This window comes from Astatotilapia calliptera, chromosome 2, assembly GCF_964374335.1.
Source record: "Astatotilapia calliptera chromosome 2, fAstCal68.1, whole genome shotgun sequence".
Classification (NCBI taxonomy): Eukaryota; Metazoa; Chordata; class Actinopteri; order Cichliformes; family Cichlidae; genus Astatotilapia; species Astatotilapia calliptera.
The window spans coordinates 18,703,095-18,718,516 of record NC_137423.1 but is presented as its reverse complement, the minus strand read 5'-3'; the positions used below and the strand labels follow the sequence as shown (position 1 = coordinate 18,718,516).

General features: G+C 42.5%; 1 long non-coding RNA gene across 1 annotated transcript in view; it reads right to left on the bottom strand.

Moving 5' to 3' along the window:
* The window catches only part of LOC145430852 (uncharacterized), a 407,956-nt gene extending 394,046 nt beyond the window's left edge, over positions 1–13,910 (bottom strand). The window contains exon 1 of the long non-coding RNA XR_013911170.1: positions 11,639–13,910. This is a non-coding gene — a long non-coding RNA (uncharacterized LOC145430852). The remainder of the gene's footprint in view (positions 1–11,638) is intronic.
* Between the last annotated feature and the right edge of the window lie 1,512 nt (positions 13,911–15,422).

Here is a 15,422-nt window from a genome sequence, read left to right as displayed (position 1 = left end):
GCTCTCTTGGATAGTCATACAAATATTTCCAGTGATGCATGTAAATGACATGTTTTTGAGATTAAAAGTGCATTAAAGTGATGTTGTGTTTGACTCCATGGACTCTTCATCATTTTAGCAAGAAAATTCAGGGAGATCCTCCAACACAGGCTGATTTGGAGATTATGAAGGAGGTGGTAACTGACTGAACTACAAAGTATTTGTGTGTGTGTGTGTGTGTGTGTGCGCGCGCATGTGTGTGTGTGTCTGTGTGATTAAAAATTACACCTATGATTACCGTCAACTAAATGATACCATACTCAAGAAAATTGGTGCCCTTAATTCATTGCCATTTTCGTTCTGTTACTCAGTCTCATTAACATTCAGAGACCATCTCCAGGTCGCCTGGTTTTCTGTGCACCTTTTTTGTGTGTGCCAGGAGTACTTTTGCTTAAACAGGATAAAAAATTTGCAGGATTGATTCTTCAATCAGCCTTTTTACTGGAACCATCTGTCTCTGTCAGAAATTCTAAATGCTCCATTTAAGCTGGAAGAATCACATTCATTTACATTTTTTTTTCTTTTTTGCATCAAAACAATAAGATTTGTTGCCAAATCCATCTTGCTGGCAAACAATTCACTGAGGCTGCACAAGCTGCCAGTCGTCTCAGTGAGGATCATGCTTGTTACCATAATTACGCACATTACACCAGTTTGGAAATAAGGGTGGTATTGAATGACTAATGCCTAAATTCTGCTCCTATCACCTTTGAAACCAGCTTCCTATTTTCTTCTTTTCATTTAAAGGTACCCATGGGTTTGCATGATTGTTTCATTTTTTTCCTCACATTGATTTGAGATTGAATCCTTGGTGTTTGGAAGCTAATTAGCTATCATTAAAACAATTACAGTAAGCTGTGAGCAACAGCACTATTGAGCTGCCGATACGTTACCAGGCTCTTGTGAATGTAATCCAATATATGTTGTACGAATAACAAAGGGATTGCAGGTCACGACAGGTCTGGGAGGTGCTGTTCACAACCAAACCATCCAGGTTTTACACCTGCATATATTAATATGCATGTGTAATATAGTTAGTACACACACATGCACTCGCACAGCTAGAACACACTTTGGCGCACACATACATTGAAATCTCCTTCCCAGAAAAAAGCAATGGCTTGCTGTCCTTTTCTCTGCTTCTGTCTAGCACACGCACACACACACACACATGCACGCACGCACACACACAGACGCACGCACACACACACACACACACACACACACACACACACACACACACACACACACACACACACACACCATCACACAAAGCAGAGCTTGGCTATAAGGCAGCTTGTTGCTAAGGTAATATCATAACCAGGTCATGCAGCATTGCTTTCTGGAGCAAGGAGAAATATTACTGACACATAAAGTGTGTGTGGATTTGTGTGTGTTTGTGGGGGTGCAGAGGCAGCTTATACCTGCATTGTGTTAGCTGTCTGTCCATTCACATCTTCTGAAATGTGCATTTACCAAGTGTGTGATATTCCAGGCTCTCCATGCAAATTCCAGAGAAAAGGCCAAGCATTGCCTGAGTGGCTTGCTGGCAGTAAAATGCTGGATTTCATTTACCAGGCTGTCAACATGTCACTCATAGCAGCAGGATTTCTTGGATTTAACTCAGTGACAAGTCACTTAATCATTCACTCATTCACTTAGCCAGGCGGGAAGCATTGCATTTTGTTTTCAGTATGCTGCTTTTCAGACACAGCCATGGATTTTCCAAAACGTAAGCCTTCCAACAAGCTGAAAAGTAAGCTCTTGTTTTGCCAATTGATTTTTTTCCTTACACTTAAAATTTTAAAGAGGGTTTATAATAAGTCTGAGGATTACAGAACTTACTCAGCACATTGGAATCTATGTAAACTTTTTTACTGAAGACAGAGAAAATGGGATGGGGGTGAAGGGTTCAGAGTTACAAGCTTTCCGGCTTTGCATGCGCCATCTATAATCACAGCCTATGGCTCTGAGCCAAGTGGTGCTGCTACTCTCCACACTGAACTACAAGAAGCTGCGTAGTTTTGTTAATAATCTGTGAGCAACTGGACATGTAATTTGAAACAGAGTGGCTTTGCAGTAATCTTTAAGAGGTACTTGAGTTTAACTTGTCAACACAATGAAAACGGCCACGTTGATACTGCAAGTAGCCATCTTTCCACCCACGAGTATAGGACTGTGTTGAAGTCTGCAATAAAACCAAAAGAGCAGTTATAGGATAAGCAATACTTAAGAAATGACAACATCGGCATTGCTAGGTTTTTTCTTAGGTCTAATGAGTCACTGTATGGAAAAAAAATGGATATAGCTTCTATCTTTGAAAAGTCAAGTCCTTCTTTCTAATGGTCAGCAGGGTCAGCAGGGGGCAGGGCTCTGTGGTGCAGAAACAAGTCTAGACCTCTGCAGGAAAATAAGCCAGGCTCCCTTGATCTTAAATACTTTCCTGGTGAGTCTCAATCGTGAGTTTAAGTCTTAGTGAAAACAGCATGTTGCTCATTTTGTAATATGTAGGGTCTCATTGGTGGACTTCACACTTTTCTGTTTTTAGGCCATGTAGCACTCCAACCTATCCAGACCTCCGGGGGGTATCAAAACAACGTCTTTTAAAATAGACATCCAGCAGTGGGTGTCTTTTCAAATGTGTTTGGAAGACAACGCAGATGTCTGTTGTCTGTAAACCAGTGTTCTTCTACAGGCTGTGAACTACCTCAGCCAGTGCAATGGCAAGGACAGGTCAGAGCAGCACAATGTGTAGAAATGCTGGATTATTTATTGTTTCTAAGCAGGCATCGTTCTGTTCAGATGGCAGATGTGTTTTCTAAGAAAGCCTTAGAGTTGTAATGGACTATGGAGTGCTAAGGTTAGAAACAGGGCTGCAGCATATTCTAACTGCACAGTTACAGTCATTGTGTACACGCATAATGAAGATCCCAAGTCCAAGCACTTCCTGAAGATCAACACAAATCAGTGGAGTCCAATGTGATATGCAGCTGCACACCACCACACAGATGCAATCAGAGCCTGTTGTACCTCCCACAATCTCCCAAAAATTAACAAAACAAGTCAATTGCAATGTGAATGACACACACAAATGTGATCACTCCAATGGATGATTTTCTATGCTGTGAGATGTGTTTATATAAGGCATCCTGCAGTACAGCTATGATTGTTTCCAGATGTTTTATCTGTATTTATACAATTTGTGTGCAGTCATGTAAGTTTTAGGCTGAACATCTTTGTTTGATATGGCAGCAGTACACCCAGTTGAAATGAGTTACAAACTGTTGTGCAGTCCTACTCGTGCTTGCTTACTCATTTGAGACCATATATAAGTTTAGACACCTTATCACAGAAGACACAACAGGTGATGTAAGCAACCTGTCACTTGTGTAAAAGTGGAAACAAAAGTGACTCTTCCCTGCTCTTTCCTCTGCCTGAATGTTACTCTTGAGAAGAATATTTCCTGGAGCAGGTGACCTTTTGGTTGCTGCTCTCACTCTCCACTGCTGTGCACATGAAAATGTATTTTCACTTGAAATACTGGCAGCCCTCTGCTCCTTTTTTCTTTTGGTCACATAGCCTTATTGCTGTTTGCTCACGCTATGGTGATTACTACTTCAAATATAGATGGCACCATATAGTTTTTGGTTTTCCTTTGGTCACAAGATCTGTTTTTTTTTTTGTTGTTGTTGTTTTGGGGGGGGGGGGGGGGGTTGTTATAAAACCCTGCTGTTTTTCCTTAAATAGGAGATTAATAGGAGATTAATAGGAGATATTCTTCTTCTCTAAATGTAGTCACCAAATGGTAGGCCTTGTAAAATCACAAAGCGGGTTAAGCAGATGCTGAGGCGCATACTGCACAGAGGCTGCCAACATGCTGCAGAGTCAGTTGCTACAGATCTACAAACTTCATGTAGCCTTCAGATTAGCTGAGAAACAGTGACAGCCTCATGGAATGGGTTTCCGTGTCCGAGCTGCTGCATCATAGCCTTACATCACCAAGTGTCAGCTGCAGTGGTGTAAAGCTCATCGCCACCGGACTCTAGAGCAGTGGAAACATGTATCTCTTGAGTGATGATTCGTGCTTCACCATCTGTCAATCTGATGGACGAGTCTTTTGCTGTTGCCAAAAGAACTGTATTTGTCTGACTGCATTGTGCCAAGCGTGGTCAAAAATTCCCATAAACACACTCCTAAACCTCTTGGAAAGCCTTCCCCGAAGAGTTAAAGCTGTTATAGCTGCAAAGGCAAGGTCGGCATCACATTAAACCCTATGGATTAATAATGGAATATCACTCGAGTTCATACATGTATGAAGACAGATGAGCAAAAACCTTTTGACAGTATAGTATGTACTTTATATATTTGCATAAGGAATCTCTGTAAGTCACAAAGATCAGGCTTCAAACTGCACTCTTCAGTCTGTTAGTGAGATATTTGGAAAATGGAACCTTACTAATCTAAGGTGACCTTGAGGGTCTTTATATATCTAGAAATGCACCATGGTGGGCTTGGGGTGAAACAGCACAGGGTTAGCATTTCGGTACACTGCATACTGTGTATACGGCTGTATTGAATTTTAAAGGTGCCTATAAATAAAATGTATTATTATTATTATCATAAGAATAATTAATGGTGGAAAAGTTGGCCTGAACAGGAAAGTGAGTAACTGTGAAGTTCACAGTGAAGGGTAAGAAATGCAAAAACGCTCATCAAAGATCAAGATGAACACACACAAAGGTTACAGTGTACAGCCTTTATCGATTTAAAATCAGTTTCACTTTGTTCTTTCTTATGACTTCAGTGTTCTCCGTTGTGGGCCCAGGACCAATAACCGCACAAGGACAAGCAGCCCACCGTCCAGTTGTTCCACATGTTTCTAACACTTTACCCTAGTGACAGTAACCAGCTACAACATAGGTGTCAAACTCTGGCCTGCGGGCCAATTTTGGCCCGTAGCCTGATTCCATTTGGCCCGCGAAGCCATACCAAATTACTGTTAGAGCTGGCCTACTGGTATTATACAGCTAATATATATATTGTTTAGTATTAAGCTTTGCTTGTTCCATATTCAGTTTTTCAGCAAAATGTGTTTGAGTCCATAAGAAAAGATTTATTCTTATATCTGGAGGAATAAATATATTTCAAATACTATTAACGTTAGCCCGCGACTATCTTCCAGTTTTGAATTTTGGCCCACTGTGTATTTGAGTTTGACACCCCTGAGCTACAACATGCGCACAACAGTCTGCAAAACTGTGCATAGGCTTCGTGTACATGGCTTGTTGGATGAAAGGGTTACAACAAGGCCCAGTATACAATGGAAACCTTGCAAAGCTACTTATTTGAGTCCAAGCACAAAGATGTGAAGCTAGAAATGAGCACAATAGATCCCCCTCATTGGTTATTGACTCACTGTTGTTAACTGGTATTTTTATTTTAAATTTGATGTTACTGATAGAAATGAAATCGGCAGCAGAACAGAAATACCAAACTTTCATAAAGGAAAATAACTTTATTTCATTACTGTTGTATTAGACTGCAAATAAACTTCCAGGTAATAGTAGAGTCTTCTTCCCAAGAAAGCTCACCAAATTTACTTTGTAGAAACGGTTGCCTGATTTGTCCTCAAACTCCACATACAGTTGGGCAAAAAGTATTTAGTCAGCCACCGATTGTGCAAGTCCCCCCCACCTAAAATGATGACAGAGGTCAGTAATTTGCACCAGAGGTACACTTCAACTGTGAAAAACAGAATGTGAAAAAAAAATCCATGAATTCACATGGTAGGATTTGTAAAGAATCCACATGGTATATATATATATATATATATATTTTTTTTTTAAGCTAATAATTTATTAGTCAACATTTTGTCCTGGAGGTTGATGTGTTGGAAGCAGGAAAAATGGGTGAAGTGTGAGAAGGGCCAACTTGTGTATCTGTCAGAAGTGGTCCAAGAAGGAACAGGATCATCAGCCAAAGCTCATAGATGCACATGGAGACCGAAGGCTGGCCCATGTGGTCCAATCTAACTGATGAATAACTGTCAGACACCGCATCAGTGATACAAGAAGAGATTTTTTTAAATATGCAATACACAAATTGTTAGCACAATAAGTGATAATTCACAAAAGTTAAAAGGAAAATAAAAATACTGACAGAAAAAAACCTGATTATGTTAGAACTGCCTCCATAGTCAGATCACTGACACTGATAACAAAAGCATGGTCACCTTTAGATATAAGACTCATCTCTGGAAGTGCTGGGAGGCATCTGAATGAATGTGGTTTCACCGTTATTGCTCCACCTCTTCAGGCTCTTTTAATATCATGAACAGATTTTATTATAATTTAGAATTTATCACATCCGTATTCACATACTGTCATGTTTTGTCCTTTTCTCGAGTTACAAAAACGACATATGATAACTAAGCATTCTCTTTGTTGAAGATGATGTCGTCACAGTCGCACAACAGGAACAGTTTTGCATAATCAGTTCAATGACCAGATGTTGGGGGTCCATGAGTTGCCCATCCAGCTGTTGCTGCAGAGTGTGTTTTTCAATAACACCTCCCTCAGCCTTAGTAACAGTTGCTTGACAAAAACATGAGCTAAACTTAAACTACAGACCAAGATGAGGTTAACCAGAAGAGCTGCCACGCTTACCTCTGAAAGTGTTGCATTAGCAGCTATATCAGTTTATGAGAGTTTTCCATACACAATTATTTTTTTTTTCATTTATGTATGCAATAACCACCCAATTTCACTTTTTTATGTTTCTATGGTGAACAAAATTAAATCATGTACAATCTGCATGAAATTCAACAACTAAAAACTAGTTAAATTTGCTATTGTTGAGGTGACGTTGTACAGTGTAGTAAGAGTGGATAGTTGCATTGATAAATTCCTTCTCAAGTGTCTCAGATTATTCAATTAACTGGTCGAAATCAACAGTTCTTCCGATTAATTGCTCCTTCCATAATTCTTCTCCTTCCCCACTGCAATGTGGAAATATAAAATACTTAGGTATTAATATCTCTTCTAAACTTTCAGAATTAACTAAATTAAACCACATCCCACTTTTAAAGACAAGGCGACCTGGCTAGATGGAAATCTTTACCCATATCACTCATGGGAAGGGTCGCCGCTATAAAAATGATGGTCTTGCCAAAAATAAACTATTTATTTTCAATGATCCCAAATAAGCCATCACAAGATTGGTTCAGATCTCTAGACTCGTATCTTTCTAAATTCCTTTGGAAAGATAAACCCCCACGTATCAGCTTAAAAACACTACAAAGGACCAAGGATAAAGGAGGATTAGATCTGTCTAACTTTAATCACTATTTTTTAGCCAACAGGCTTCAGTTCATCTCTAGATGGTTTAAACACACCCTCTTAGATGAACTTTGGATAGATGTAGAACAGGCACTATGTAATAACCTAGAAATTTCAGACCTACCATTTATCAGCTCAAACATCAAACGACATGAATGCTTTAAAAGCATCAATATTAGCTCTTCTCTGACAGCATGGTGGGAGTTTCTAAAAATGACAGAGTCTTCATTAATCCCATGCAAACGCACACCTATCTGGAACAATCCGGACATATTACAAAACAATATTATGATAAACTTTCCAGATTGGAGTTGCAAAGGAATTAAATACTTGGAACATATGTGGGAAGGAACAGACTTTATTTCGTTTGACAGACTAGTTACACAATATGGGATCAACAAGAAACGATTTTTGGAATATCAACAAATTAAATCCATAGTAAAAAAGAAATTTAATCCCAGTGAAGCTGAATTACAAACACCACCAAGTGTGGTACAATTTTTTAGTCTAAAACCCCCCAAATTATTGTCTAAAATATACAGAACACTTTCTAAAATAGATGAATCAATATCCCTTCCTATTGCAAAATGGGAAGCAGATTTATCAATCAACTTAGACCCAATCCTTTGGTCTCAGATATGCTTAAAAACCTTTCAATGGATCAGAAATCCCAGTTTGCAATTAATACAATACAAAATATTACATAGAGTGCACTATACTGGTCATAGGATGTTCAAGATGGGCTATACGCCTTCCAACAACTGCTCACACTGCACAGCAAATACACCGGACAATTACATCAACGCTCTTTGGTTCTGTCCACCAGTTCAGAAATTTTGGTGTGAGATATGTGAAGACTTATCAAAGTGTCTGAAATGTAACATTCCAGCCTCCCCTTTAGTATGCTTGCTGGTTAACTTGGATGAGGTCACTGCAGAAATAAACACAGCCCACGTTGTTTTTACGGCCCTATGCATTGCCAAGAAAATGGTCCTCATTAACTGGAAAAATAAAAATAATCTTAATTCTAACCAATATAGAAACCATCTAATAGATCACATTAGTCTTGATAAAACATCTGCCATCACATTTGATCAATCCCTTTGGGCTCCTTTGATCGGCTTCATCACCTAGTGGGGGTGGGGGGGTCATGGTTTGGTCCTGCCTTCGCTATTGTGGTTGATATGGGGGTAGGGATGGCCTTAGGGCGTCTGGGGAGTCCCTACGGACGTTTCCCTAGAGGGACTAACCTGGGGGATGTGGCCATGACCTGGTTAGGAGCTCTGGGGCTCTTGGATGGTGTTTTCCTTGTGGCTGCGTACAGCGGAGATGGGGGAGGGTCTGTGCTGGCGGACGTTGGTTACTGGCCTGGTAGCCTGGCTGCCCCTGGGAGGGTCCGGCACGGGCGTGGAGGCTTGGGGGTCTGGGGGTGCTCCGCCCCCCAGTCTGGGGTGCTGGCCGGGCTTTGGGGGCTTGGGTCCTGGCTGTTGTGTCGCCGGAGCAGTGGGCGGGTGGGTGCAAGGGGGCTCAGCCCCAGTGCAGGGGACCTCTGATGCATCGGCCCTACTAGGGGGCTCTCTAACTGGTGGGGAGGTTATTATATCTTTGCAGGTGGTCTCCTCACTACAGGAGCTCACTCTGCAGGTGGGGGGAGAGATATAGGAGAGGTGGAGAATGAACTCAACCTGGGTGTCTATTGTCTTGTGTAGTTTGGGAGATGATTGGATGATGGGGTGGGTGCAGTTTTCTCTGGGGTGGAGTCGGGTGGGCTGCCCCGGACTCTGTGGGGCTGGGCGGTGCTGCTGCTGCGGGCCCCGGTCCGGATGGGCCTGGGCCCCCTTGCCCTGGTGGGTTCCAGAGTGTGGGGGTGCCTACTGGGGTCAGCGGGGGAGCTGGCCCCAGGGAGGGGCCGCTTGCCCCTCCCTTTCTTCCCTCCCCATCCTAAGCTGCCTCCCTATTCCCGCTCTACCACACCCACCCACACACGCAGGGCTTGGGGTGCAGGTATGTCACCAGGGTACAGGGGAGGCACTCCCCCTCTGTCCCCTTCTGGCCGCCTGTGCCTCAATTTTATTCTGCAACCTAGACATCCACATTACTCACACACTCTCACATAACACATACATATAGGGCCTTGGGGGTGGGCACGTTTTACAGCATCCAGAGGATGGTCGGTGTACTCCAACCCACCTCTGGCGCTGGTGCCCTACCCTCAATTTTAAATGCATTTAGACACTAAGGGTTTTCAGGAAGAGCCGTGCTGCTCTCTGAGAGGAAGCTAGTACCATACTCTCCTGAGTTTTAAATGCACTTTAGAACAGCACACAGCAACACTACATATGAGCGGGCGTAGGGAGGTTTGAGGTCTTCACTCACCCCGGTTCTGTTAGCCATCAGACTGTGGTCTGGGATGCGGGGCCTCCCTGCTACTGCAGATAAGGAGGTGGTCCGCTTGCCTCCACCCCAGAGAGAAGGGTTACATCTCCTGGGTCTAGGTGCGGCTTGCCCCTCTGAGGGTGGGGGTACCTGGACCTGGGATATAGAGTATGTTTGGGGAGTGCGACTGTCTGTGCAGTGTCTATTTGTGTCTGTCTACACGTTGGGTGAGTGCCGAGTATTTGGTTGTGCATATGGGGTGGGAATGCACGTCTGTGTCCGCGTGTGCCTGTTCGTCTGTGTCTATACAGGGAGTGCAGAATTATTAGGCAAATGAGTATTTTGTCCACATTATCCTCTTCATGCATGTTGTCTTACTCCAAGCTGTATAGGCTCAAAAGCCTACTACCAATTAAGCATATTAGGTGATGTGCATCTCTGTAATGAGAAGGGGTGTGGTCTAATGACATCAACACCCTATATCAGGTGTGCATAATTATTAGGCAACGTCCTTTCCTTTGGCAAAATGGGTCAAAAGAAGGACTTGACAGGCTCAGAAAAGTCAAAAATAGTGAGATATCTTGCAGAGGGATGCAGCAGTCTCAAAATTGCAAAGCTTCTGAAGCGTGATCATCGAACAATCAAGCGTTTCATTCAAAATAGTCAACAGGGTTGCAAGAAGCGTGTGGAAAAACCAAGGCGCAAAATAACTGCCCATGAACTGAGAAAAGTCAAGCGTGCAGCTGCCAAGATGCCACTTGCCACCAGTTTGGCCATATTTCAGAGCTGCAACATCACTGGAGTGCCCAAAAGCACAAGGTGGAGGTGGAGTACTGGTTTGGGCTGGTATCATCAAAGATGAGCTTGTGGGGCCTTTTCGGGTTGAGGATGGAGTCAAGCTCAACTCCCAGTCCTACTGCCAGTTTCTGGAAGACACCTTCTTCAAGCAGTGGTACAGGAAGAAGTCTGCATCCTTCAAGAAAACCGTGATTTTCATGCAGGACAATGCTCCATCACATGCGTCCAAGTACTCCACAGCGTGGCTGGCAAGAAAGGGTATAAAAGAAGAAAAACTAATGACATGGCCTTCTTGTTCACCTGATCTGAACCCCATTGAGAACCTGTGGTCCATCATCAAATGTGAGATTTACAAGGAGGGAAAACAGTACACCTCTCTGAACAGTGTCTGGGAGGCTGTGGTTGCTGCTGCACGCAATGTTGATGGTGAACAGATCAAAACACTGACAGAATCCATGGATGGCAGGCTTTTGAGTGTCCTTGCAAAGAAGGGTGGCTATATTGGTCGCTGATTTGTTTTTGTTTTGTTTTTGAATGTCAGAAATGTATATTTGTGAATGTGGAGATGTTATATTGGTTTCACTGGTAAAAATAAATAATTGAAATGGGTATATATTTGTTTTTTGTTAAGTTGCCTAATAATTATGCACAGTAATAGTCACCTGCACACACAGATATCCCCTTAAAATAGCTAAAACTAAAAACAAACTAAAAACTACTTCCAAAAACATTCAGCTTTGATATTAATGAGTTTTTTGGGTTCATTGAGAACATGGTTGTTGTTCAATAATAAAATTATTCCTCAAAAATACAACTTGCCTAATAATTCTGCACTCCCTATATGTCAGGTTGGTTTTAGACTCAACCTCTCTGGGTACATCTCAGGCCCTCCTAAGTACGGAGGCCTATCTCCCCTCACCACAGTCCCTGCCGGTGGCTGATGCCCTCAGACGTTGGTGTGTTGGTGGTCCTTGTCATCTGGGGCTGGGCGCTCATGTATGTACCGGCTCACTCCTGGTGGCCGATTGGCGGGGCCGGGCGCCTGTGGCCCGGGTGGGCTCCTTCCAGGGGGTGGGATGCCCTCAGACCTCTGGCCTCTGGGCCTGAAGCTCGGTCCTCTCTGGCACAGCTGGCTGCCGGCAGAGCCCGCGGGCACGCCACTGCAACCCCCTCTGGCCTCTGCTCCGTAGCTGTGGGGTGACCTCTCCTTTGGGGCTCTACTCAGCTCTTCCCAGGAGGGTGGCACGGTTCCCCCCCCCTTTGGTGGTCCTCCTCGGGTCCTTGTACTCTGGGGCCTCTGGATATCTGGGGCCTGGATCTCCTCCATACCTGCTTCATACCCTGGTGGATGGGGCTGTGGCTCCCCACACTCCTTAGCAGATCGTTACATGGAGAAACCTTTGGAATACAAGCGTGCTGATCCACAAAGGTATGCACACAGGTGTACACACGGGTGTTCACAGACGCGGACTACACCTTTCTTGGTTGCTGCCTCAAAGCACATTGTGCACTGTCTATCTTGCGTGCTGCACAATATCGTTTAATATTTAGTATCTACTGCTAGCTAGTTTATTGTGATGGTGCTGGTTTTTTTATTATGTTGCTCTTTGTTGTTTGCTTTCTCTTCTGTTCTTTTTCTCCATACAGGTGATCCAGGTGTTTTGTTTGTTTTTCTTTTTCTTTTTCTTTCTTCCCCCCCTTCTCACCATCTCTTCTCCCCTTTGGTTTTCTTTCTCTCCCTCTCTTTCTTTCATTCTTTCTCCCTGTCCTATCCCCCAGTTCATGTCTGGCCCATTTGTAGGAACTGAAAATAAAATAAATTCATAATTATAATAAAGGTCAATCAAATGGACCAATATGGCAAGGTCATGATGATCCACTTGGTAAAATAAATCCGCTTGCCATCTTTCTTGGCCTCAAGACAACAATTCTGATGGCTAAAGATCCAAACGGGACACCTTAAAAAAAAAAAAAAAAAAAAAAGAGTGAATAGCTGCCTGGACTCACAGGAAAGTCAAGGTTACAAGAGCCTGCTTGTGCTGTTTATTGTGGTTTAAGCTGTCAAGGACAAAAAGTATCAAACCTGGTAATCATACCTTTCCTACTTTTTAAAATATGGAGTGAGAGTTTCGTGGCGCAGTGTTTAGCACTGTAGCCTCAGAGGAAGAAGCTCTGTGTCTCTGGGTACATATAGTTAGTGGGGTTAGGTCAGTAGGTATGCATGGTTGTCTGTCTCCCTGTGACAGGCTGGTGATCTGTCCAGGTTGTGTCCCGCCTCTCGCCCTATGACAGCTTCAATAGACTTCTGCCCCCTGTGTGTGTTTACCTGTTCCCGGTACCTTATCTTTTGGACTGGACCACACATTTGGCCAGATTTCACTGTGGGTAAGGCTACTCATGACCCTGTTGCTGACTCACCACTGTTCTTTTCTTGGACCAATTTTGATGGACACTGTCCACTGCAGACTGGAGAACACCACACACCCCTGCAGTTTTGGAGATGCTCTGAATGGAACGTCTATCCATCAAAATGTTTCTAACACATCAATTTTGAGGATTAAATGTTAACTTGCAGCCTCGTATATCCCACTAACGCCACGACAAAGAGATACTCCATGTTATCCACTTCACCTGTCAGTGATCATAATGGTATGCCTGATATATTACCAAGATACTCATGCCACCATTTTCATTAAGCGTATTTTAGAACTCTTCACTGTGACGATGCATTCAGTTAGACCGATTCATAGACTGGTTCATACCACACTTGCAAAGATATTTTTGTAGATCTGGGATTGTGCATGAGGATCGTGCATGAGGATCGTGAGGCCTAAAAAACGAGCATTTCCCAAACTGATACCATATAGTGCAGTCAATAAAGATAGCATGCTAGGGAAGAACATCTGCGCCAGGATAAGACTGGGAATATTCACGTTTATGCTGCTGCAATAGTCAAGAAACACGTCTCAACATTTTACAAATACACAAACACAAAGCAAAACAACAGAAGGCCAGAGACTTCGGCTGGCTGTACAAACAGAAAGAATTTGGAAGGAAAACACTATCTCTGCTGATACTATGCAATACGAGAGGAAGAGGATGTCATATAGTCTGTCTAGGAATTAAAAGACAGTGAAGAAAAGAAGCTGACATAAAGTTGAACAAAGAGAAAACAGGAGGAGGAACGAGCTCCTCTAGTGAAGATCTTCAGAGAACAAGGAGCTGCCAAGCACTTGCTTAGTTACACTTCAGACTAATTTTCTCATTCTCTGCCTTCTACTCTTTTCCTGTCACCTGTTTCTCCTGTCGGTACATATCTCTTATTTATCATTTCCTTCCTTCTGCACTTTTGGCACTTCATATTCTGGCTCTCACCATAAATTTACAACAAACAAGTTAAGCAGCCAGTCACTCTGGAGGCAACATTCATTTTAATTATGGCCTGTGAAAAGCTTTCAACTTTCTTTCAGGCGCTTTTGAAAACTTATATCATCAATCTTCAATGAATGACTTTGTAGCAAAGATTTTATCTGGACAATATGAAAGCTGTCAGAGAGAAACAGTATTTATCACACTGTGTCTGGTGAAACTTGGACTTGGAAGAAGTTAAAGGCAAAAATGGCAGGTTAGCTAAATGCCCCACATGAACGAATGACTGTTGTCAAGTCATGATTTAGAGGTAGGTTTAGAAGCAACAATAAATCATGTTTGTTAAGTACAAAATATGAGATAGACTCAAATTAGCAATATATGAAAATGAATAGATATCCTTTGTAATTGTTCTGTGGCTCTTTGTTTGTTTTGAATCCAGTTCGTTTTGTGTCTGTGTTCATGCATGTGTAACTGTAGCTTTCTGTCTTTGTAGTTGCTTCATATCTGTTTGTAGTTTTTCTCTGTTGTTTGGTTGCTTTAGGTATTATCCCCCCATCAGCCCGTGAGTGGGTGGTGTTGACACCATACTTTGTGAAAATGATAGCACCAGGACGAGGCAATGTAAGATTTTTAAGCTGAGTTTAAACTTGAGGTGGATTTTTTGGAGATGCTCCCAATGTTTAGAGGTCAGGTTTTCTGAAAATCACAGAGGATTTTCAAGTTGATACCATAAGTGCATCTGTTAAAAACCTCAGACAGTGTGTCACTGACCCTGATGTCAAGGTCAAAGGTCAGGTCTGATAATCTTGTGAATGTGATAATTTGACTCTGCAGCTGTTTCATGTCTGTTTGGAGACACACTTTTTTGGTCTCCTTGACATTTTCATCATTTTCTGCTCATCTGTGTGTCTTTGTCACTTTAGTGAGCACCTTTGTAACGATGGTGTCTTTTCAGGTTGCTCCGTGTCTGCTTCTGGTTGCTTACTGGTCTGTTCACTTGGTTTTTTTGATCCCTTACTGTGTCTTTGGAGTCTTTTTATGTCTCTTAGTAGTTTTGTGTCTCCTTGAAGTTGTTTTGTATGTGTTAGTTTACATTTTCTGTATCTTTGTTCCAAGGATCCATCTGTTTGTTGTCAGTTAGTTTTTTTCTTTGTAGTCACTTTATCTCCTCTCCAAGTCATTTAATTTTGTACTCTTTTTTTAAAATATATTTTTGTAGGCTCTCTTTGTCTTTCATTTCAAAATGAAACCCTTTGAAAAGAGGCTGTGGTCCAGGGAACTTAAGCCAAATTGGTCCCAAGTAGACTGATCCAATTCAGATACCAACAGTGGCAATTATTGTCCCACAGTTTTCCTAACTGGATTTGAATCTGAGCCCAGTATTCCCAGTTTGCAGTGCAATAAACAGTGCTAACCTGGGAGTCATGAACCACTGTCCAACACATTTGGTCCTCTGCCTCTTAATACTGTATAGTTGCATATCCCATCCTGCAAATGCAA